Source organism: Hyla sarda, chromosome 10, assembly GCF_029499605.1.
Source record: "Hyla sarda isolate aHylSar1 chromosome 10, aHylSar1.hap1, whole genome shotgun sequence".
NCBI classification, from domain to species: Eukaryota; Metazoa; Chordata; class Amphibia; order Anura; family Hylidae; genus Hyla; species Hyla sarda.
Window position 1 is genome coordinate 21,234,749 of NC_079198.1, and position 26,053 is coordinate 21,260,801.

The 26,053-nt window shown below is 44.3% G+C and overlaps 1 protein-coding gene across 1 annotated transcript in view; it reads right to left on the reverse strand.

The window, feature by feature from the left end:
- SHANK1 (SH3 and multiple ankyrin repeat domains 1) overlaps positions 1 to 26,053 on the reverse strand; it is a 518,963-nt gene that overhangs the window by 480,443 nt on the left and 12,467 nt on the right. The gene's annotated exons all lie outside the window — the stretch shown is intronic.

A 26,053-nucleotide genomic window follows, 5' to 3' on the forward strand; every position in this document is an offset into this window, starting at 1 on the left:
TCTATGGGGTACGTACGTCCCTCCCTGCCCTTTCTCATGATACGTTAGTGTATAAACACACAGGGGGAGATTTAGCAAAACCTGTCTAGAGGAAAAGTTGCTGAGTTGCCCATAGCAACCAATCAGCTCGCTTCTTTCAGTTTTAACAAGGCCTCTGCAAAATGAAAGAAGCGATCTGATTGGTTGCTATGGGCAACTAGGTAACTTTTCCTTTGGACAGGTTTTAATAAATCCCCCACACAGACTCTGACCAACAAAAACCTTTTATATAATATAGATAATACCATGATATGTATACAGTGGTCCCTCAACATACCATGGTAATCCGTTCCCAATGGACCATCGTTTGTTGAAACCATTGCATGTTGAAGGATCCGTGCAATGTAAAGTATAGGACAGTGGTCTACAACCTGCGGACCTCCAGATGTTGCAAAACTACAACACCCAGCATGCCCGGACAGCCATTGGCTGTCCGGGCATGCTGGGTGTTGTAGTTTTGCAACATCTGGAGGTCCGCAGGTTGTAGACCACTGTTAGAGGAAGTTGTACTCACCTGTCCCCGCCGCTCCGGACCGTCACCACTCGTCACCGCTGCCCGGGATGTCGCCGTCCATCGCTGTCGCCGCGTCCCCGGGGTGTCCCCGACGCTCCGGTAAGACTTCTGTTTTCCCGGCATCCGCGCTCTCTGTCGCCGCTCTCCGTCGCCGTCATCACGTTACCTCGCACGCCGCTCCTATTGGATGACGGGACGGCGTGCGCAGCGACATGATGACGTCGATGGAGAGCGCCGACGATGCAGGGGATCCCGAAGAGGACGCGCCGGAGCCCCGAGGACAGGTAAGTGACCGTCAGCGGACCACACGGGGCACCGTAAACAGCTATCCGGTGGGAGCAGAAGCAGTCTGCGCTACCGGATAGCCGTTTATGCGATGGCCCCGACATACAAAAGCATCGGATGTTGATGCTGCCTTCAACATGCGATGGCCTCTGAGAGGCCATAGCATGTTGAAATTATCGAATGTCGGGGCCATCGTAGGTCAGGGGGTCACTGTATTTGTAATATAGATTGGTTAAAAAAACATGCATATTTTTGGCTGAAAAAAATCCTGTCTTGTCCCTGCATGGACAAGACAAAATCCAGGAACTGTGGGCAGACAAGCAGGGCTCTGTCCACTGAGGATAGCATGTTATCACCCAAAAATATACAAATTTATTGACCAATGTATATTACAAATATACATTTAAAGGGGTTATCCAGGAAAAAAAACTGGCTGCAGAAAGTTAAACAGATTTGTTAATTATTTCTATCAAAAAATCTTAATCCTTTCAGTACTTATGAGCTGCTGAAGTTGAGTTGTTCTTTTCTGTCTAAGTGCTCACTGATGACACCTGTCTCGGGAACTGTCCAGAGTAGAAGCAAATCCCTATAGCAAACCTCTTCTACTCTGTGCAGTTCCCGAGACAAGCAGAGATGTCAGCAGAGAGCACTGTTGCCAGACAGAAAAGAACAACTCAACTTCAACAGCTGATAATTATTGGAAGGATTAAGATTTTCTATTAGAAGTAATTTACATATATATTTAACTTTCTGGAGCCAGTTGATATAAAAAAATATATATTTAATTTTTTTTTCCTGGAATACCCCTTTAATGTTATTTTCTACATTATATTACAAGTTTTTGCTAACGAAAGGTACACTTTAATGTGCATTTCTTATCATTTATGGGTGGTTTAGAATGCTTTGGTAGTAGTTAAAGGGGTACTCCGCCCTTAGACATCTTATCCCCTATCCTTTAGATAGGGGATAAGATGTCTGATCGCGGGGGTCCCGCTACTGGGGACCCCCATGATTTCGGCTACGGCACCCCAGACATCATTTGCACAGAGCGAAATTCATTCTGTGCCGGGTGACTGGCAATGACATCACGGCTCGTGACATCACGGTCGTGCCCCCTCAATTTAATTCTATGGGAGGGGCGTGATGGCCGCCACGCCCCCTCCCATAGACTTGCATTGAGGGGGAATGGCCATGATGTCACGAGCCTCCTGCGCTGCACCCGACACTCTAAACGCACGCCGGGTGCAGCAGTGAGATCGCGGGGGTCCTTAGTGGCAGGACCCACATGATCAGACATCTAATCCCCTATCCTTCGGATAGGGGATAAGATGTCTAGGGGCAGAGTACCCCTTTAAGTATGAATAAGACAATTTAGCTCCCAAAGGATGTCAACAGAAGAGACCAATCCATGAGAGACAATCCCTATTTTCCATACAGAGAGCATTTCACCCCATCCCCATCATTATGCATTCGGAGATCCATTGATTTGATGCCAGTGCTTTAACGAGGATGAAGCAAACAGGGCATTTGCCTTTCAGATGACAACTCTCCTTTAAAATAAGAAAATCCTTTTCATTGCTTTAAACCTAAAGGCTTCAGCACATTGGAATAAGACAGCTGCACCGAGAAACCAGACCAGAGCAAGTACTCTGCAAACCTCTGATTTAATACCACAAATCTGGGACATCACTCCAGAGACTGCCATAACCTAATTCAGCAAATAATCTACCTTGGTAACATTTGAGGGTCTTGCCTTACTCCGCACAGCTGTATGATACAGCCACCTGCCATCCCAATAAATGATGGAGGTAATAAGCCGGTCATAATGAGGCTATGGCCTGGATTCTCTATACTTTGCGAGAGATCACAACTGATGCCGGAGGATTTGCAGATGTTTCTGTATGGGAATAGCCGGAGAGGGCATCTCAGCCTGCCGCTGTCACATAATACAGGTCAGCGCTTGCCAGCTCTAAATGAGTGATGGTTTTAATAAAGTATAAAACGATTCCTATTCTCCAGCCACCTCCAGCAAATGAGGTCCTCAGAGTCTGTTTATACATCTACAACATGGGTATATCGAAGCCGGGCATCGGTGGCCGTGGCTCCCCGGTCTGCTGTCTCAATTTATTTTAGATCTGTACTACTAATAATAGGTTGGTATCTGCATTTAAACACCATATTTACCTAGATTTGTTAAAAAAAAAAAATGTTTGCATTATTTTTTATTTTGTCGTCTATAACGTCTATAATGTCCATTGAAGGAAAGCGCAGTGGGAAAACCATAGTTGACTGATCACTCCATAATTAACCACAAAATCTTTATTAAATATACAGTACAATTACGGATAGCCCTCCCATGGGAGGGCTATCCGTAATTGTACTGTATATTTAATAAAGATTTTGTGGTTAATTATGGAGTGACCAGTCATTTGTAGGAGTAAAGTTACGTGGATTGATTTGTTGGATTGTAGGTAATTATGGAAAACCATAGTTGCCTATGTGAAATCTGACTATTGTTTTCTCCAACTAAGTCTGATGAGTTGCATGGCAACAATCCAAGGATGCATTGGGTGACATGCTTCATTCTTCCTAGCCCCATGCATTCTGGTATAGTCACCAAATCCCTTTATAATGATTGTTTTAGCCAACCTATCATCACTACCAAACAATGGGAATGGCAACCCAAATTTTAAGGGGTATTCCAGGATTTTTTTGTATTTGACTATGTTGCAGGGGCTGTAAAGTTAGTGTAGTTCATAATATAGTGTCTGTACCTGTGTGTGATGGTTTTCTCACAATTGTTCTGTGATATTCACCCCAATATTTATTTTTAACAGCATACAAAATGACTGTTGTCTCAGATTTTTCCCAGGTTGCAATGCAGCCGAGACCTGACATCACTAGTCAGCTGATGACAGGGAGCCTGTCTGCTTCAATGGGTGGAGCGATCGCTTGGTGGAAAAGAGATCAATCTGCAACTAATGCTACAGCTGTAGGCACGCTGATTGAAAACCACAGGTCTTTTGAATGGATGCAGCTCATTTATGTTTCAATGGGTGGGGTGGCTGATGTGTGGGAGGGAGGAAAATGGAATGATGGGATTTGTAGTCAAAAAAGAAAAAGTCAAAAAGGAAATACCAGTTCACAAACAGCTAGCCACAGTGTTATGGTAATCTCACAACATAGCCATTTATCCCCAAGACAGGTGCAGATCCTTCCTAAGCCATGTCCATTACTGTCTGCCAGGTACGTACTAAAATCACCTTATGGTGGAGAACCCCTTTAAGCCCTGTCCTAAGTTCACCTAGGAACATTCTAAAAAGGCCTACAGATGCAACAATCACCCCTCCCCCCCCAAAAAAGTTAGAATACTACCACTTTTGGGTGGAATGTACAAAAATTTTCCATTTCTGTTTGAGGGACTGTCCCAGAAAATTCAGAGCTGTTGGCAAATATGCCCTCCCTATGGTAGACGAGAGTTTAACATGTTGATATTCAGGGCACAGTCTGAAGTCCTAGACCTGCATTGGAAAATGGGCATTGAAAGCTGCAGAAGGGGGAATGGGCAAGTGTCAAGTGCAATATCACTATTGGGGTGTTATCAAACTCCAATAGGGATGCTGCACTATTCGCAATTGTCAAAATTTTAAGTCAGCTAGCCAACTATGGGAGCTTGTAGGTGTTCACATGAAAGTGAACCCGCAAGATTGTATATACCCAAATTGTAGCCCAAAAGACAGCTATTGGGAACTTGAGGAGAGGAAAATAAGCTCTGGTTGGCACCATGTGGTAAGACCTTGTGCATGACTGTTCTGTCTACAGGACCTACTACAAGGGTGTGGAGTACCAAAGGGATTGTCCAGGATGATAAAAACATGGCTGCACCACCCAGTCCGCAAGTTGCTCGTGCCACCCATGTCCATGATTCTTTGGTCAAAGAGGTGGACCAGGATGATAAAACATGGCTGCTTTCTTCCAAAAACAGCACCACCCCAATCTGTAAGCTGTGTTTGGTATTACAGAATGCCGCCATTCACTTCCATAGAGCTGCACTGCGAGGCCTGACACAACCTACTGCATAGCAGCCATGATTTTCTTACCCTGAACAAGGCTGTCAGGTTATTGTAAATACAGTACTATTAACTGGCACCAGAAGATGGCCTTTCTAAATTTTTGCTATAGGACTAGTACCTTGTACCTTCTGACACAATACTAGGCCCCAAAGATCCAGCAAAAGATAATAAAATTTTTATCTATGGTGAGGTCTTAAAGGGGTACTCCGCCCCTAGACAACTTATCCCCTATCCAAAGGATAGGGGATAAGATGTCTGATCGCGGGGGTCCCACCACTGGGGACCCCGACGATCTTGTCTGTGGCACCCAAGACATCTGGTGCACGGAGTGAACTTCGCTCCATGCCGGATGACTGTCGATGACCCGCTCGTGATGTCGCGCCCCTCAATGCAAGTCTACGGGAGGGGGCGTGACGGCCGTCACGCCCCCTCCCATAGACTTGCATTGAGGGGGGGCATGCCGTGACATCACGAGATTCCGGCGCTGCACCCGATGCTCTAAACAAACACCTGGTGCAGCAGGGAGATCACAGGGGCCCCCAGCATCAGAAATCTTGTCCACCTATCCTTTGGAAAATAATCCAATGAACGTAATAGACTCAATGATTATCCTGTGTCTTTTTCTTCTTGTTGAGATGGCTCCAATCCTGTCTAACTAGGTGAATATAAACCAATTACAATGGATGCTACTCGTATGCCCAACTATGTAGTCCACTCTTGCTCCCATTTAGTCCTAAATTAAGCATTTTAGTGAAGATAAATTAATGTCAAATCCTCAGGTGGCCTATAACTTCTCAGAATGGTTTCCGGAGCTCAAGCAGAATAATTTTAGAGATGCCCAATATAGTGGATGACAGCTGCAGCCAGGTTCTTCACTGCCGAGATTCTCACTCTGGAAAATAATAACCATTGCTGTAACCGTATCAAGTCTGAACAAAAGAAAATACACAGACTTAGAGGATATCAAGGGAGCTTGACAATAATTACAGCTGTTGATCCTTAATATCATTGTGTAAAACACTCAAAGCCCTTTCAAACACCACTATAGAAAAGAGCTGTATTTACTATGATGGATTATGGAGACACACAACAAGCCTTGGGCATTCTAGTTCAAAGGCAACTGAAAAATGGCTTCTTCTATATCCCATATATTATGAAGAAACAAGCCGAATTGGTTGGGGCCACCTTTTTTTTTTCTTCCAATCTTGTTTTAATGGCTGGATTTAGAACAATTTTATAAAGGTATTACCATTTGCACACTTATAGCACTTCTACACTACTGCCCCAGCAATATATGACACCATCATAGATTTTATTTAGATTTATTTAGTGGAGAGGGGGTTTATGGGATAACCATTTTCTCAAAGGTCAGGTTCCCAAAGGTTGTATATGTATTTATTAAGCATTTAAGACATATACACTAGCATGGGCTTACAAACAATCTCCAGTGGGCCCTAAAGCAAAAAATCCCTGGGCCCCCCGAGGAGGGAGGCATAGAGTGGAGACCCAGGCTGAGGGATGTGTACCAGGGCACCCTCTATAATATCTATCTAGCATGTATTGTGACCCTTGAGCCTTACCCTCCATGTAGCCGGTGATGTTTACTGGCAGTGAGGTGTAGGCACTTGGTGCACATACCATACATTAGCAGTGGCAGCAGGGTTGGAGGTTAAAAGCACACGTTGGTTCTGGGCTCCCAGCTCAGCTGAGTTCAGTATAACAGGAGACATGGTAGGCCACAGAGAGCGGAAACCCAGTGGAGAAGGAGGCGGCAACTCCAGGCTGCTGATTGGCATGTTGCCCTCTCTCCTCTCCTCTGGGATTTGAGTGGGAAGTGTTGACTAGTGTAACACCCCAATGGGTTTGGACCTGCTGTCCCACTTACCGGTTTGGCTTTGCCCAAACTTGGGAGCAGAGTCTTAGTATTTCCATGGTCTTCACCTTTTATCCTGCCCCAGGATGCAGAAGCTGGACTTCAGTGGTAAAGGAAATACCAAGTCACTACCGCAAGAGTGATCCTGGTTAAGTGGCAGCTGGCCTGACAATACAGAATGCCCCAGTGCCAAACACTAGGTATACAGAAAGGAGGGGCAAGCTGACGCTGTAGATGGTATTAGTGAAGCAAATAGATGCAGCAGAGCTGAAATTGTGTTTAAAGCAGATCTAAGTGGTGCAGAAGCAGCCAGGTGGTGTTTAGCTAGCTCAGAGTTCAGAGGCATGGTTGACAATAGAGGCCATACAATGGAGGGCCTCAAAGTACAGGAGAATCAGGCAAGGACAGTTAGGGAACAGGATTAGGTGAGAAGCACAGAAACACAGGAAAGCAGGAGACAGGAACCTTCACTTTTAAAAACTACAATGTTGCTAAGGCACCACAGGAAGGGAGTAGTGCTCACATAGGTAGTGTCTGGTAGGGATTGGAGGAAGACAGGACTCAGGGTTGCACATGGACCCTTAAAGCAACAGCCTGTGTACAGTAACTATGGCCACCTCCGACACAACAGAGGAGGATGTCCAAAGTCTGCAGAGGGGAGGGGGAGATGAGTGTGTGGCTCGGCAAGGTAAACAGCAGAACACGCTGCAGCCAGGCAACTGCCAACCGCTGGTGTTACAATTAGAATGAAAAATAACAAAGTGACAACCAATGAAAAATTGACAATCAATCTGACTGCCCTTCCTCTAATCAAAAGTGTTTATACAGTTGCCACATCAAAACACAAACATGTCTATATATAAGTTATAAAAAAGTTACTATAAAATATGAATTTTTAAGTTTGTAAAAGAAAAGAAGGGCCCCAGGCCTGGTTGGCCCAGCCCTAACCTGTACAGGACTCTGACTTGTAGAAGAAAAGCTTTATTAGCCAACAAGAGGATGTGCAATTTGCTCAATGAATATGGTGGAGGTATAAAGTGGGAAACATACCCTAGGTCTTCTGTCTAGGGTGGCAAAAACTGACACCAAAGTATAGCACCGACATGAGCAATTCAAAAACAAGCATGACCGATCATGAATCTCTTAACCTGACAACCAAAACCATCATCTCAATCCTTCGGTGATAACAAATATAAGATTAACAGTATCATCCACAAAATGTGTACCAGTCAACACAGTATGGTCCCCACAACACAGAAGCACTGTCATTTCATTGTAACATCCTATAATAGAATTCTTGATTCATGACGTCCAACTCAATTTAATGGCTACCCAGGAGGCATAAAACAAAATGTAGAGCACATCCATCCCTCACAGTCCTCACACATAATGACCTGATAGCGTACACGTAGTCATGTCTTGGGAGTGCGATGGGATGCACAGGGATTCATTGGATTCCTCGCGGTTTTATAAAGTCACTTGACAGTCATCCACTTCACATTGTATCATCGAAACGTCTTTGGTAGCAAAATTGTTTTTGAAAAGTGTTTTTTCTTAAATGAGATCTGCGGCACAGAACCAATGCGCCTATAATCCTAGGGGAACGAGCCGTTATGTACAGTAGTTAAGGAGCCCTGACATTGACCTATACCTCTGGCTCTACAATCATTTCATGAATCTACCGGGCAGGAATCCCTGGGGCTGAACTGGAAGAACGGGGCTGGTTATCAGAAGGAACACACAGACCTCTGTTCCCATTGCCTAGAGCTGAGGTTTCACTACAATTATGACTTCAAAATATACATTTCTATTAGTAAAACAACATGGAAGAGGCAGCGTACAATCATGTTCTAGAAGGTAGAAGAGTAGAAGGCACATGAAGGGTTTGATTTACCTCAGAATAGGAGGCACTTGCCTATAGATGCCCTCAAATAGAGTAATATATAAACAAAAAGCAACAGGAGGTGCACCCCTAGTGAGGACCGTTTACCATGAGTAACAGATTAAAATAAAGGATGGGTTCTTACCCCTAGGTGTTGCGCTTAGAGCACAACACCTACAGTAGCGTCTGGAGAGAGAGAGACAGGTGAACCGCTGCCATGAGGAACTTCCCGGTGTGACGTCAGTCAGACCGGTGGAGGTAAAGTTGCAGGAAAAATGGAAATACGTTCCTCTCAAGAAAGGCGCTGGTCCCCAGAAATTATGACAATTAATTCTTTATTTGCAATGCGTTTCGATCCGGGATCGAAACGCGTTGCAAATAAATAATTGATTGTCATAATTTCTGGGGACCAGCGCCTTTCTTGAGAGGAACATATTTCCATTTTTTCTGCAACTCAAATAGAGTAAAACATATGAAAACGCATTTGACCATTGGGCACTACATGAATATTTCATGTATGTAATATATGTACGTATATGTATGATTTAGGTGTTTAAAGGTCTATGACAGGACACCCAGACAGAGGAAGCTATATAATCCTTCCTCCAGAACATGAGCACCAATTTATTGGGCAACCCACCACTTTTTTTTCCACCTACAATTATTTTGCAGGTGTCTGGAAAAAAAAGGGATAGTCATCCTTACATACGTCAGCACTCAGCAACTGTACCTTATTCTTGTCGAATAGAAATGCAAGTTAAAGAGTACCTGTCACCAAACTAAATTTTTTATATATTGTTCCTTATGTAATTATAAGACACTTTGCTATTCACTTGCTGTTAAAAATGTTCAACTTGTGGCTCTGTTCTGTTCCCTGTGCAAGTTAAACAGTTAGTTTGGTCTCCTCCGGCCTGGCAGGAGACCAAACTCAGGAAGTGCATGCGGGGCATGGCGAGGCACAGCTCTTGGAGGCTTCAGTGATATGGCGCCTTCTGGGGAACGCCCACTTTTCCTGCTGGGAGCTCACACAATGTGAGCAAGAGGAATGGTATGATACACAGCTTTTTAAAGCTCGGAAATTTTTTTTAAGGACAGGAGGGTGTTATGAGTAGTTAGAGAATATAATCTGAGTTAGCTTAGAAAATATGGTTTGATGACAGGTACTCTTTAACTCTACACTACAAGGAAACACTCTCTAGTACCACCTATTGGAGGTAGCTACATTGTGAGTCAATGTTCAAACCAGAACAGGACTGGGGATCATCTGCCTACAAAATCTCCTCCAAAAGGCAGATAATGTGGGGTTCCTACCCCTCGTCCTTTAGGAGACTGACAGCTGGTGTAGAGAGTTTTAAAAGCCCTGGAAAAAACTTATGCAAATGATCTCTCTCTCCAGAGGTAACTAGGCTTCCCTCCAGTGCCACCTTTATGAGCTAGCTACCATGCAAGTCATAGTTTGACCCATAAAAAAATCTTAAAATGTGAAAAGTGGTTATCAGCCAAACCAGAATCTCCCAACATCACCCCTTTCCAATGTCAGAGGTGTCTAAATCAAATAGCACAGTGCTCTTTACTGATGATGAGGGGCAAGAACCCAGAAATATCTGTCTGCAGATGTGCCCTCTTACTTTTGGAGGAGACTCTCACTTGCTTGTTATGGGTCTGACATAATTAGTCAGCATCATAAGTGTTACTAGTGGACCCGGGGCCAGACATGCTGTCCACGGGCGCACTTCTATCTCGCCACACCGTGCTGTCTCCAGCATGGGCAGGACTGCTTCCTCCTTACCTGTCCCGGTCTGCAGCCCCCCGGCCTGCAGACACACTCCCCGCAGTGTTCCACACTCCACTGTGCTCTCTCTGCCGGCGCGCGCGCGCGTCCCCTCCTCCTAGAGCGCGCGCGCCAGCTCTCTGAGGTTTAAAGGGCCAGCGCACCAATAATTGGGCACTGACCCTATAAGTAATTCTCACTTCCCCTTGACCCCTGCTGGATCTTTGTTGCCTAGTTGCTTTAGTGAAAGTGTATTCCTGTGTCTTGCCTTACAGTGTACCTGACCCTTGCTACGTATTCTGACCTTGCTTCTATGCCGCCTGCCACTGACCCTTGCTACGTACTCTGACCTTGCTCCTGTGCCACCTGCCTTCTTACCTACTTGCTTCATGACCAGACCTCGCTTCTTGCCGCCTGCCCTGACCTCCTGCCAGCCCTGAGTATGTCTGTACCTTCCTGTGCCACGTTATTCCTCGGCTGCCTATGGGGACGAGTCGTACCAGGGGTAGCGACCTGGGTGCCGCCAGCTGCAGCAAGACCATGCGGCGCCTTAGACTCAGCTCCCTGGTACGGCCCACGCCATCATCTCCACAGGTCAGTGGATCCATCTTTCCTCAGCCGTTACAATTTGCTACTTGAATACATCTTTTTTTCTTCTGGCAGAGAATGAATTTGCATACCAATAACAGAGCATTGCCTTGGCTATAAGACTACAAAAGCTGGTAGTCTCCACATAGAGAAACAATCCCCCCCAAATTCTTGGGAAATAGACATACTTTACACTGTAATTACATACTAGCAAATACCTCTGTGGTACATTACTAATAGTGAATAATGATAACAATAATAATAGTTAATGTGCCCTTCTGAGACAGTAGCCTATTCTGGATGTTTGGTGTATATAGCAATATATTCCAAAAAGTAATCTTCAAATACCCTATTAGAGAGTTTTGAGCTAATTTATTGGGGTCCCCCATTCAGGGTTCACTCTGGGACTTCACATGTCCATTCATTTCATTAACAACCCAGACTTTTAAATGGACACTGTGTAATGTCCTTCGCCGGTGCTGAAGAGTAATTACACTTATACTCATGAAATCAGTTTATAGTCAGGACTTTTCTAACAAGAAGGAACTGTCCAAAGAGTACAACCTCTGTTGTACTGTTGTCTGCTTGCTGGGTCGAACCTGAAGCAGCACATATTTTATTCCTACAGGTTCCTACAGGTTCTTGAGTAGTTATGATGACTTGAGCATCAAAGTATAGCTTAGTCAAGTCAGTTTTAAACTGAGTTTTATGATGTACAAGTCTCTAACCATTCATGGTATGACTATGCAATGTAACAGCCAGCCGGTCAGAACTAATGATACCATTTGGCTGCTGTTTTGCAGAAGCTATCCTTTCCAAATTAAATTACACTGGCATAGCTCTCTAGTTCATCTTGTTTTACAGATCATTATTATTAATCCTATGATATATTTAAAGTGTACCTGTCATTTTCAAAAACATTTTATATAATGTAGATAATAACATTACATATGTATATTTGTAATATAAATTGGTCAAAAAATTGTATATTTTTGTCCCTGCAGCTATTGTATGTGTGTCTCTGTGAGGGGACCAAATACAGGAAGTATGGGTGGACAAGCAGGGCTCTGTACACTGAGGACAAGCAGGGCTCTGTACACTGAGGACAAGCAGGGCTCTGTACACTTAGGACAAGCAGGGCTCTGTACACTGAGGACAAGCAGGGCTCTGTACACTGAAGACAAGCAGGGCTCTGTACACTGAGGACAAGCAGGGCTCTGTACACTGAAGACAAGCAGGGCTCTGTACACTGAGGACAAGCAGGGCTCTGTACACTGAGGACAAGCAGGGCTCTGTACACTGAGGACAAGCAGGGCTATCTACACTGAGGACAAGCAGGGCTCTGTACACTGAGGAAAAGCAGGGCTCTGTGCACTGAGGAGAAGCAGGGCTTTGTACAGTGAGGACAAGCAGGGCTCTGTACACTGAACACAAGCAGGGCTCTGTACACTGAGGATAAGCAGGGCTCTGTACACTGAGGACAAGCAGGGCTCTGTACACCGAGGACAAGCAGGGCTCTGTACACTGTGGACAAGCAGGGATCTGTGCAGTGAGGACAAGCAGGGCTCTGTGCACTGAGGACAAGCAGGGCTATGTGCACTGAGGACAAGCAGGGCTCTGTACACTGAGGACAAGCAGGGCTATGTGCACTGAGGACAAGCAGGGCTCTGTACACCGAGGACAAGCAGGGCTCTGTACACTGAGGACAAGCAGGGCTCTGTACACTGAGGACAAGCGGGGCTATGTGCACTGAGGACAAAGGCTGTCCATGCATGCTGGGAGTTGTAGTTTTGCAACAGCTGGAGGCCCCCTGGTTGGAAAATACTGAGGTAGAACATATGCAAACACATGATATCCATCAGCCCAGTGTCTCCAGTTAAATCTTCATAAAAGCTTACATCTAACGCCAGGAAGCCAGATGAAGCGATCTGGCTTCCCAACATTGAATGTAAGCTTTTATAATGATTTGCCTATTTTTTTAAATAAACACATCAGCTGGCTGGATACTTATGTTTGCATATGATGTTGGAAACAGTACTACAAGTTATATGTATTAATGGCGTAAACATCATTGTTATCAGGATGCGTAAAGAACACAATAATACAGAATGCTAAGGTGTGAATCTGAAAAGTTTCTATCGGAACAACAAAACAAAGAAGCTGATATTATATTTTTTGTTGTTGTTTTTTTTGCATAAATTAGCATAAAAATTCATGTAATGCTGATATAACACATACTAATGTGCAAAACTCCAGATGTTGTTTCCAGGTTGTTAATATACAGAAAGAAAATCTCCAGCACTAGCACAGTGTAGAATGCATTTGTGATAGCCTGGGGAAGTAGGGTATATGGGATGTAGCTGTGCGGTGACTAAAGGGTGCTTGTTCAACCCTTTCTATTTGTGATGCCAGGGTGAGGGCTCCTCTGCAATGCTTGTCCTACCGCCACCCTTCCCAAGAGCAATAGGGAGGTATAGAATAATTGAATGTCCACAACCGGAGAGCTTGCTGAAAACAGTCGGAACTTTACTGAAGATTTTATGCAAGCTTCATAACCGGAACAGTCTCTATACATGCAAAGTCTCTTAGAGATTGACAGTGGTTGGGACTTTAAGCGTTTTAGAGTCCGTAGACTGATATGCGCTGTTCCACTGGATTTAGGGGATTTAATTGCGGTCCAGTAGTCACGCTAGGGGATTAGTTTAGAACTCACGGTTTAGTTTAGGCTGAGGCCGGTAGGTTTTCTGGCCTAGCTTGTCTTTGAAAGTTGCGGAGATCCGTCCTGCTAGGCCGGCATCCACGAGAGCAGCAACCCAAGAGAGCAATAATTGGCTACAGCTCCCTTATATGGGCAGGGGCTGGACTAGAGCTAATTGGTCCAATACTTCTGTCAATCACCTTCACATAGAATTTTAGGTAGCATGTGAACCAAGGACCTCCACAGGTCCTCTAACATACCATAGAGGAATTAACATGGTCACATGACCGAAGGTCCTGCGACGCTAACAAGGTAAGTACTAATATGCATTATATTAAATATACATTATCAAATATGTACATAGAAACATATAAAATTAGAGTAGAAGAGAGGCAACTAGGGGCTGTCCCACCTTGGGGACCCTACCTGAACGTAGTAACTCTGACTTTGGGGACCACCATACAAGGTACGGTATGCAATACTGTTTATTCACACCATCATTGTGCTCCGGTAAAGGGAGCTCTACCGGCCAGTCTGTCGGAGGGATGGGAGTTGAACGGAGAAAAAAATACTACATGTCCTATTTTTTTTTCGCCGCTCAACTCCTGGAAAATACTGGTCACCCAATGGACTGAATTATAGAAGCAAAAACACTAAAACATAATTTTTAATGATAAGTCTATTAAAATAATTATCCCATTAAAAAGAGATAACATAATTATGACCTATTATCAATGATAAACAGTTAGACACAGTATCAGTTCAACAATAACATAACCTAACATAACCCCAGAAATACTACACAATTATGGACTTAAAATGGAAAAAGGTCCTAACAAAATGAGTACAGCTGAATGATCCTATTCAAGTCAATGGGATCCATCGGGACCCGGCAAACAGACCCTTAACGGGTCGGAGCACAACAGCAGTATGAACTTATCCTAACATGACAAGCCTAGTAGTAAAGCAAACAATCAAATACATGGCACTGCAAAAGTATTCAACCCTCAAGTCAACTTTTTCTCCAAGATTACAAATGACTTATTTCCTCAACCAGTACACTTTGTAGACACCAGTATGTTCTTAAATGGGTACTCCACTGCCCCAGCGTTCGCAACATTTTGTTCCAAGCACTTCGTGACGTCACACCACGCCCCCTCGATGCAAGTCTATGGGAGGGGAACCTTGGACATTTTGCTATGTGGATTCTGTGTTTAATGTGAGTAGCAAAGATAATTCACCTACTTATTGTGATAATTTGCCCCGACACTTGATGGTGATGTCACGACCCCCGCAGCCCGCACCCAATGTATCCCCTATCCGGGATAAGTTTTAGATTGTGGGGGGTCTGAGCATTGGGGCCCCCTGCAATCTCCAATCTTCTGCTCTCCCATAGAGCTTTATGGAGGGGACGCTTGGGGCTCGGTCCGGCCCCCCTCTGTGCTGGAGAATCGGGGCTCCAAACAGGAAATCGCAGGGGGTCCCAGTGCTCGGACCCCCCCAATCCTTCAAGCTTATTCCCTATAAGGTCCCAACCAAACCTGTGAGGAGCCCAAAGTCCGGTCCACTGTAAAGACTGTTACTACGTTTAGCCTGCATAAAATCTGCAGTAAAGTTATCTTCAGTTTACTAAAATTCCGGTTGTGGACAATCCTATATTCCTCCCTATCGTTCCTGGGACGGGTGGCGGTAGGATACATATACAGAGAGGAACCCTCACCCTGGCGTCACGACAGTTAAGGGTTAATCCAACACCCTTTCACCACTGCACAGCTACACCCTACCTACCCGACACCCCCAAGCTACCACATACCTAAAATCCATGGAGGTTATAGGATGATCTTTAGCTAGGACACTGTATTTGAAAGTACCAAGATTAATGGAAAGGACAAAGACTAAATATGTAAGGTGCCCAGACGCACCCCTGCTGATACAAGGTCAGTACACAGGCTGAGCGGAATAGTAAAGCAGAAAGACGTATTCGCTCATGCATGAAAATTTATAGAATTGATACAGAAAGCAGCCAGCTTGATATCAAGCGGCTTGTTTTTATGAGTAGATTTTTCTCATTTTTTTGGGGTATATTTTTAGGATCTCCAAAACGGAGAGAGAGCAGCCACTTAGCACATGACTTATTAGTACTCATGGAATGTACGCTCCCAGAATAGAATGGTGCGAGACACGGCTCTAATCCTAAAAGTATTAGGGCTAATGCCTGATGGAATCTGTATAGTGAAAATTTTCGAAGACTGCGCTTCTACTAGCCTGGATGTTGTTTTATCTCTATCCACCTTGCTCTGCTCTCTTCCCTAATAATCCAGTCTCTTACACATCAAAGGGTTTCAAATGTGCTGAAATCGGCTGAACAAGGAGATAGAAGAATCCCGTCTCAGTAAGGAACCCAAAGGGGCTTTAGCATCCCCACAAAGGAGGGGGTATGGAAATAAAGCAAAGGAGTTAAAAGGGAAAGCAGACTTTCACCAGCTCAAACTCCTCCCTCTGCCAAGTCTGCTGGGAAACCACTCATCGACTCCCAAGTCCGTAGAGGACGGGTTGTCGGTCAAGGGCATTAGGCTTGAAAGCAGGGGTTACAGATATATGCAATCACTTCCTGAAAGTTAAATGTTATGTCACAAGAGTTAACCAGCTATGAATAAAATAAAAAAAGTCAAAGTCATTTCTCGTGTCAGAAAGAATCAAGTGCTTTGGGGGACAGTTCTGTATAAAACGGGATGTATTCTTAAATAAGTTAGATTTTTGCATTATCAATATTAAATATTTAATATTAAAACAAATATATACTGAAATATTCCAGGATTTACACAAGCCGCTGAAGCACACACAATAGGCTTTGCTGTGTAGACTGGGACAGAATCAGCAGAGGGATATGAACTCACAGCTGTATTGTACTGTAGAAGGCCTGGAAAAGCTTCTGTAGGCAGAACCCATGGTGTCTGTAATCCATCTTGTCCTGGTGATTCAGTCCATTGACTTATATTTATGTCAGCTGCCTTAGGGTATATTCACAAGGTGGAATTTCAGTGCGAAATTGCGGGGAAGAATTCCGCTGTAATTTACTGTACTTTCATTTCAATGGGATTCTGCCGTTCCATTCAGACAGCAGAATTTATGCGGCGAAATCCCAATGAAGTTAATGGGGCTTGAATTTCTGCTGAATTCTGAGAACACAGATTCGGCAAATTCGCCAATTCCATTCAAGAAGTGTTGCTGAACGTAATTTTTGCGGAATTGCATAAATTCTGTCGTGTGAACATACCTTTAGAATGCAGAACCCACTGCCCTGGTTATAAACTTTAAACTATAGAAAATAGCTAAAATATTCCTGTACATAAAAAAATAAAAAAAAACCTGCATGCTTTTGCTACATTTTGTTGTATGATGACAAGGTGATTTTAGTGATTACGGTAACTCCTGAGAATCCCCTCCATGGTGCACAGCTTTTTTTCATTCTCTACATTTCAGGAGGCGGGACCAGTGCTGGACAGTTTTCCAGCAGTACTCACACATGCACTTACTTTCCCTTACTTTTCTAGCCAAACACAGGGCAGCACTGCATTCTTTCTGCTATGCCATAAAATAATGGTGAAGGAAAAGTTTACTGGACTGAACAGGCTGGCATTGATGCACCGGGTTTGTAAGATGTTATGTGTACAGTAATGAAAGAAACAGCAGCACAACAAATAAGAGGTTATACTAAGTCAGTGTTTTCCAAGCAGTGTGTCTCCAGCTGTTGCAAAACTACAACATTCATGTGTCAGCCACATGTTTGCTCAACTGACAGCTATTGAAGGTGTATGGCCACTTTAAAGTGTACCTGGGCATGGAGGACAAGCAGGGCTCTGTACACTTAGGACAAGCAGGGCTCTGTAGACTGAGGACAAGCAGGGTTCTTTACACTGAAGACAAGCAGGGCTCTGTACACTGAGGACAAGCAGGGCTTTGTAGACTGAGGACAAGCAGGACTCTGTACAGTGAGGACAAGCAGGACCCTGTACACTGAGGACAAGCAGGGCTCTGTGCACTGAGGACAAGCAGGGCTTTATAGACTGAGGACAAGCAGGACTCTGTACACTGAGGACAAGCAGGGCTCTGTACACTGAGGACAAGCAGGGCTATGTACACTGAGGACAAGCGGGGCTCTGTACACTGAGGACAAGCAGGGCTCTGTACACTGAGGACAAGCAGGGCTCTGTGCACCGAGGACAAGCAGGGCTCTGTACACTGAGGACAAGCGGGGCTCTGTACACTGAGGACAAGTGGGGCTCTGTACACTGAGGACAAGCGGGGCTCTGTACACTGAGGACAAGCGGGGCTCTGTACACTGAGGACAAGCGGGGCTCTGTACACTGAGGACAAGCGGGGCTCTGTACACTGAGCACAAGCGGGGCTTCGTACACTGAGGACAAGCGGGGCTCCGTACACTGAGGACAAGCAGGGCTCTGTACACTGAGGACAAGCGGGACTCTGTACACTGAGGACAAGCAGGGCTCTGTACACTGAGGACAAGCGGAGCTCTGTACACTGAGGACAAGTGGGGCTCTGTACACTGAGGACAAGCGGGGCTCTGTGCACTGAGGACAAGCGGGGCTCTGTGCACTGAGGACAAGCAGGGCTCTGTACACCGAGGACAAGCAGGGCTCTGTACACTGAGGACGAGCAGGGCTCTGTTCACTGAGGACAAGCAGAGCTCTTTGCACTGAGGCTCTGTGACATGCCCCCAGCTCTCACAGCAGACTGATCGACAAGCCTGTATTTGGTCTCTACACAGAGACACACAGGCAATAGCTGCAGGGACAGCATTTTTTCACCCTAAAATATACATAGTTTTTAACCAATGTATACTACAAATATACATATAATGGTATTATCTATATTATATAAAATGTTTTTGCAGACGACAGGTTCACTTTAAGTAAGCAGTGCATGAAGAGTGGAGAAGCCAGACAAGTTCACGTAAGGCCAACCGAAGCAGACAACTCTCTTCTATGGACTCCAAAGCACCTGCCTCTATGGTACCTACACCCTAGGGACCAAAGCCAATCTAGGAGTAATGAGCCCTACAGACACCTTTTTTTATGCAAAAACTGATTTGCTTGGTTCCTACTTGTACTATTGCAGTCTAAACCGAGACACAAAGGTTAGAAACGGTCCTGGTATTTTCTCCGTGCAGCTGAGGAGGAGTAAACAGAGAAATAATTGCTGATGTTAATCAACTAAAAATGATTGCATCCTTTACCACAACATTGGCTCATTACAGCGAATGCAGAAAGAAGATGAAATCAGAGACGGCAATCATGTTGAGAGAAACAGGATTAAAAAGCTCTCGCCATGCCTGTGACAAAGGATTTAGCATCCCCTTATTGGATCACCCGACGTCGTTGTTAAGAATTAGCCTGGAAAAGTGGAGCAGAGTTGACCCTTTCTATGTACATAGTGTGAGATGTAGAGTTCACCGGTTCCTGCTCCTCTCGCTCATTACGCTGATAAATGTGATCACATTGAGGAGTTAATTCTTCCTAATTGCAATATACACATCCAGCCACTAGCTCGCTCTCCGCTTTATCTCCCAGACTATGTACCGAGAGCAACGACTGCAAGATAATATCACCAGGGCTGCATCTTCCTTTGTCTTAGTCGGTAAGAATTTCAGATGGAATCGCTTCCCATAATTCCTTATCTTTGTATCAACCGCTACCTGGGTGAGAATTCAATTTTGCTTCATTAAAGAGTCTGCAAGCAGAATTCTCTTGAAGCGGGATTAGGGCAAGCAGAACCAAGATAAGCAGGATAGGCAGTGGCCCAGGGCATTGCTGTAATTGGTGTAATTGGTGCATTATCGCTGTCCGATTGTTATTCAGAACTAACATACATGTTAATGATTCAGAACTAACATACATGTTAATTATTAAAATTTGTATGTTGGAAAACTACAAAACTTAAAAGTGGTTATCCATGGATAACTGCACCATTACTATATTCAACTGCCTTTCCATAAGAAAATTCTACTCAAAATTATTCATGGATCCCATGTCCCAAAATTTATTTTAAAATACATTAATGTTATGTTTATTCCTTTTGTTTTTCTGTAAGGTTATATCATTTTCTCTAATAGTTGGGAGCACATGAAGTAATGACACTCCTAATATATATTATTGTTTATTTGAAGAATTCAATAAAAATTACTTGAACTGCCAGAAAAGGTCTCTGATAGCACCCCTCAGATAAAGTGGAGCACAGTTATGAGGGTTGTATGGATGAAAGGACCTTTTGTAAAATTGCCTATTAGGTCTTGGAACAATGGGTTCTACCACCAAGGACATAGAACGTGGAGGGTCTCAGAAAGATAGATTCCTTACAAGGTAGGGTCTTTCAAAAAAATTCTACCTCAGATAAAGTGGAGCAGAGTTATGGGGGTGCTCTGGATGTGAGGACCTTTTTGTATAATAGCCTATTAAGGCATAAAACGATGTGTTCTACCACCAAGAACAGAGAACGTAGAGGATCTTAGGAAGCCAGACCCCCCACAAGCTATGTTCTTCAAACAATGCGACCTCAGATAGGGTGAAGAACAGTTATGGGGGTGGTCTGAAGGAGAGGACCTTTTTGTTTTTGTATAATTGCCTATTAGAGCTTGGAACAATGGGTTCTACCGCCAAAAACTCAGAACGTTGAGGGTCTCTGAAAGCTAGACCCCCCCCCCCCACATACACATACACACACACACACACACACACAGGCTAGCTTCGCCAAACAATGCGACCCCTATAGGATGTAGCACAGTTATCGGGGTGGTCTGGATAAGAGGACCTTTTTGTTTTTGTATAATTGCCTATTGGAGCATGGAACAATGGGTTCTACCACCAAGAACACAGAATGTGGAGGGTCTCTGAAAGCAAGAACCCCCTCCCCCCCCCCCCCCCCCCACACACACACACACAGGCACACACATACACACACATGCTAGCTTCTCCAAACAATGCAACCTCTAATAGAGTGGAGCACAGTTGTGGAGTGGTCTGGATGAGAAGACCATTTGTATAATTTCCTATTAGGGCATGAAACAATGGGTTCTACCACCAAGAACAGAGAACGTGTAGGGTCTCAGGAAACCAGACCACCCACAAGCTTAGTTCTCCAAACAATGTGACCTCAGACCTCAGATAGAGTGAAGCACAGTTATGGAGTGGTTTGGATGAGAGGGCCTTTTGTATAATTGCCTATTAGGGCATGAAACAATGGGTTCTACCACCAAGAACAGAGAACATGTAGGGTCTCAGGAAACCAGACCCCCATGAAGCTTAGTTCTCCAAACAATGTGACCTCAGACCTCAGATAGAGTGGTGCACAGTTATGGGTGGTCTGGATGAGAGAGACTTTTCTAAATTGCCTATTAGGGCATGAAACAATGGGTTCTACCACCAAGAACAGAGAAAGTGTAGGGTCTCAGGAAACCCTCCACAAGATAGGTTTTCCAAACAATACCATCCAACTCTACCCAACAAGCCGGATCCTATCCTGACACAGCAGAAGCTAACATCTAGAGAAGGGCAGTGCAGGAGAAATTTCTCTTCACCATATCCAAGACTGCAATGTATAATAGACATTATATTTTATGACAATCCCGTAAGTTGGATACTAGCATTTTCTCAGGTTAACATATAAGAAGAACACTTTTCAGCTCATCAGTAGAAAACGTGGACATGATGTATGGAATCAGGTAACACAGCACGTTACAAGGCCTTCCCCTAAGAGTTGCAATTTCTACTGAAGAGACCGGACATATATTATAGACTTTCCCCCAATTGAAATTCCAGCCTCTTTAGTATAGTGCATTATGTACTGTATGTGGTTTTGGGTGTTTTCCAAACGGTGTGTCTCAAGCTGTTGCAAAACTACAACTTCCAGCATGCCCAGACAGCCTTTGGCTGTCCGGGCATGCTGGGAGTTTAAGTTTTGCAACAGCTGGAGACACACCGTTCAGAAAATACTGTGGTATTTACTGCAGAAGATGTGATTTTTGCAGTATGTAGACTCCCAACCAGCCCTTAAAGTGGTCATGTACATGTAACCTTGCTTTTCAATTGATCTACCATATTCCCCAGATATAGGCTTACCCTTGTCAGTCTCCTTCTATATAGGGACATGGGGTGCATTTACTTTAATCCATTCCCATCCTCCTTGATGGGGTACTCCAGTGGGAAACAAATTTTTTCAAATCAACTGGTGCCAGAAAGTTATCCAGATTTGTAAATGACTTCTATTTAAAAATCTTAATCCTTCCAGTACGTATCAGCTGCTGTATGCTCCACAGGAAGTTGTATTTCTTTCTGGAGTTCTTTTCAGTCTGACCACAGTGCTCTCTGCTGTCACCTCTGTCGGTATCAGGAACTGGTAAGTGTACAGTGACCCCCCCGACCTACAATGGCCCCGACATATGATCAAATCGACATACGATGGCCTCTCAGAGGCCATCGCATGTCGATGTCAGCAGCGACATACAATGCTTTTTTATGTCGGGGCCATCGCATTAAGTGCTATCCGGCAGCGCAAAATGCTTAAGCTGCTGCCGGATAGCAGCTTAATGTTCCCCTTGTGGTGCGGTAAGTATTACTTACCCCTCCACGATGCTCCGGGGTGCTCTCCGGGTCCAGCGCTGGTCCTCCGGTGTCTTCTTGGCCCTCTCCAGTGACGTCAATACACTGTTGCGCACGCCGCCCCGTCATCCAATAGGAGCGGTGTACGCAGCGGCGTAATGATGTCGCTACGTAGGCCCAGTAAGGCCTTGCGGAAAACAGAGGAGGACCGGAGAAGACCAGGAGAGCCCAGCAGAGGACCGGAGAAGACCAGTAGAGCCCAGCGGAGGCCCGGGGTCACCATCGGGAGCGGCGGGGACACCATCGGGAGTGGCGGGACGTGGTCTAGAGCGGCGGGGACAGGTGAGTACAGCTTCCTATACTTTACATTGCACGAATCCCTCAACATACGATGGATTCGACAAACGATGGCTCGTTTGGAACGAATTACCATCATATGTTGAGGGACCATTGTACAAGCAAATCCCCATAGCAAACCTCTCCTCCTCTGGACAGTTCCTGATACGGACAGAGGTGTCAGCAGAGAGCACTGTGGTCAGACTGAAAAGAACTCCAGAAAGAAATACAACTTCCTGTGGAGCATAACAGCAGCTGATAAGTACTGGAAGGATTAAGATTTTTAAATAGAAGTAATTTACAAATCTGTATAACTTTCTGCCACCAGTTGATTTAACATTTTTTTTCCACCAGAGTACCCCTTTAAGGAAAGCATAAGCCTCCAGCCATTGCCTACAAGCTTATTGGGTAACAGTGGTTGGATTGTGGAGAAGAGGAGCCCTGTGCAGGGCTTAGGATAGGGTACCTGAGCTGGTTCCCACTTCTCATATCAGCTGTTTCTATGGTATGTACTACTTGACAAAGAGCTTGCTCCATTATAAACTCAGGTCTAGCATTTCTAGTTCTTAGCCCGGTCCAGATTCCTATTTTTACTCTTATTTTGTCCTATTGAAGAGCATCACCTAAAGGTGTATTCCATCAGGAGCATTTATCCCCTCTCTATTATAGAGGTAATACATGCTAGATCGGTGGAGGTGTTACTGCTGGGATCCCCCCTATTGCTAGAGCATGGACCCCCCCTTATGAACCGATTCCCCCCAAGCGAACCACAAGATCATAGATAAAAGGAGTATATAATGAAGTGGTGAATATTCATTCAAAAGCTACGACACTGACGGAAGTTAATGTCCTCCATTCTTGTGATCTATTGGGGTCGGACCCCCTCCCAAACTGCTTTACCACTCTTCTAGCATTTATACTTCTGGCCAGAATACCTCTTTAACAAGATTCTTGAATTATTACGCTTATCTAGCATCCATAAAACCATCTCCTGCCGAGACTGAACCAAATACTTGTCATCCATGTTTAGCCCAATCTTCTTTGCAGAATAGCATTCATTCACCCCCACCAGTCTTCATGCATGATCCAAAATCTCCAGGTTCTGCCTGTGTAACTCTAGGCCAAACCAAAACTTTAATTCTACATAATATTCCGATAAAGACTCTAGATTTCTGTATTGTCCAACATGTCCTTAAGTAAATATTTCATGGGACCCTATCTGAGAAGTCTGTGGAAGGGTCAATGTATATTCACACCACACAAACCAATACTGGATATATCCATAGAGAATAATGTATACATTATGTATTATGTAAGAGCGTGCCGTACATGTTAGGAGTCTAATATTCCATTTCTGGCATGAATACAATGCAATATACTACATATTCCTTTTCTCCAAGAGACACAAAGAAAATGATGTCTATGCTACCGTCTATGCCATGAGGCTGTACCCATAGAAAGGAAGAACTGTGGCTGTGATCTTTGTTTTATCCAACAATCATTCTTGCCCTTTAGTAGCCATTACACCCAGCAGACCGCACTCGGCTATACCTTACTTTACAGTCAGCCGAGAAGTTTTCGGGATCACGCCTATTCTTGAACACAATACGTATTGCTATCATTAAGGGTGGGAAATGGTGACACCTTAGAAGTTTTCAATTCAAGGAGCACATTTAAAGGGGTACTCCGTTGGAAACCATTGGTGCAACCATGCAGTAGACCTGAACTAGTCGTATACTTGTCCATACTGCTCTGAACTTTACTTCCAATCCTATAAATCCTCCATTAAAGGGGTACTCCGGTGGAAAACATTTTATTTTTTTAATCAAGTGGTGCCAGAAAGTTAAACAGATTTGTAAATTACTTCTATTTAAAAATTGTAATCCTTCCAGTACTTATCAGATGCTGTATAATACAGAGGAAGTTTCTTTCTTTTTTTTTTTTTTTGTCTGTCCACGGTGCTCTCTGCTGACACCTCTGTCCGTGTCAGGAACTGCCTGATGAAGCGGTCTTTGCCGCAAAACGCGTTGCATTTTGGGTAAAATAAACTGTTGCTCCTTACAAGCTCGTGGCGCTTGATTTATCCTGTGGTTTACCTTGGAGGAATTTAGCAAAGGAACTGTCCAGAGCAGGAACAATTTCCCATAGCAAACCTATCCTGCTCTGGACAGTTCCTGGCATGAACTGAGGTGTCAGCAGAGAGCACTGTGGACAGACAGAAAAGTCAAAAAGAAAAGAACTTCCTCTGTCATATACAGCAGCTGATAAGTAGTGGAAGGATTCATATTTTTTAATAAAAGTAAATCTTAATCCTTCCAGTACTTATCAGCTGCTGTATAATACAGAGGAAGTTAATTTCTGTTTTTCATTTCTTTTCTTTTTTTGTCTGTCTGTCCACGGTGCTCTCTGCTGACACCTCTGTTCATGTCAGGACCAGTTTCCCATAGCAAACCTATCCTGCTCTGGACAGTTCCTGACATGAACTGAGGTGTCAGCAGAGAGCACCATGGACAGACGTAAAAGAAATTCAAAAAGAAAAGAACTTCCTCTGTAGTATACAGCTGCTGATAAGTACTGGAAGGATTAATATTTTTTTTTAAATAAAAGCCATTTACAAATCTGTTTAAATTTATGGCACCAGTTGATTAAAAAAATAAAATAAAAAAAAATTCCACCGGAGTACTCCTTTAATGGAGGATTTATAGGATTCGCAATAAAGTTCAGAACAGCATGGATAAGTATACGACTAGTTCAGGTCTACTGCATGGTTGTACCTTGGTATGGGTCATCCAAATTTTTGCTGCCAGGGTAGGAAGACAGGTAACTTTATAACATACATTACTAAACAGAGTCCATATTGTCTTGCAAGAACACAATACATCCTATATAAAACATTACATTAAATCGGTGTTTCCCAACCAGTGTGCCTCCAGCTGTTGCAAAACTACAACTCCTAGCATGCCCGGACAGCCTTCGGCTGTCCGGGCATGCTAGGAGTTGTAGTTTTGCAACAGCTGGAGGCACACTGGTTGGGAAAAGCTGCATTGGATTATTACCGACACGGCCAAGACAGTTGACTAAAGGCAGAAACCCAATTACACATAGCTCCCTCTCCAACATAAAGCCAAGACGACAGACAACGCAACACACGTAGACCCCAATGCACATGCACAGCCTATTGAGTTGACATTATTCCTCCTGCCTGAGATTTCAGCACCACAGGCTGGACAGCTCCTGGTAAATCCATTAACTCAATCACCAAATGTCACCTTAAACAGCCCCTCCACCCGGCTCCCATGGCCTTCCTCTTCTTCTTCATGCCGTCTACTTATTATTTTTTATTTTTTTTCGGGAAAAATGGAAGCGGATCTGATCTAGG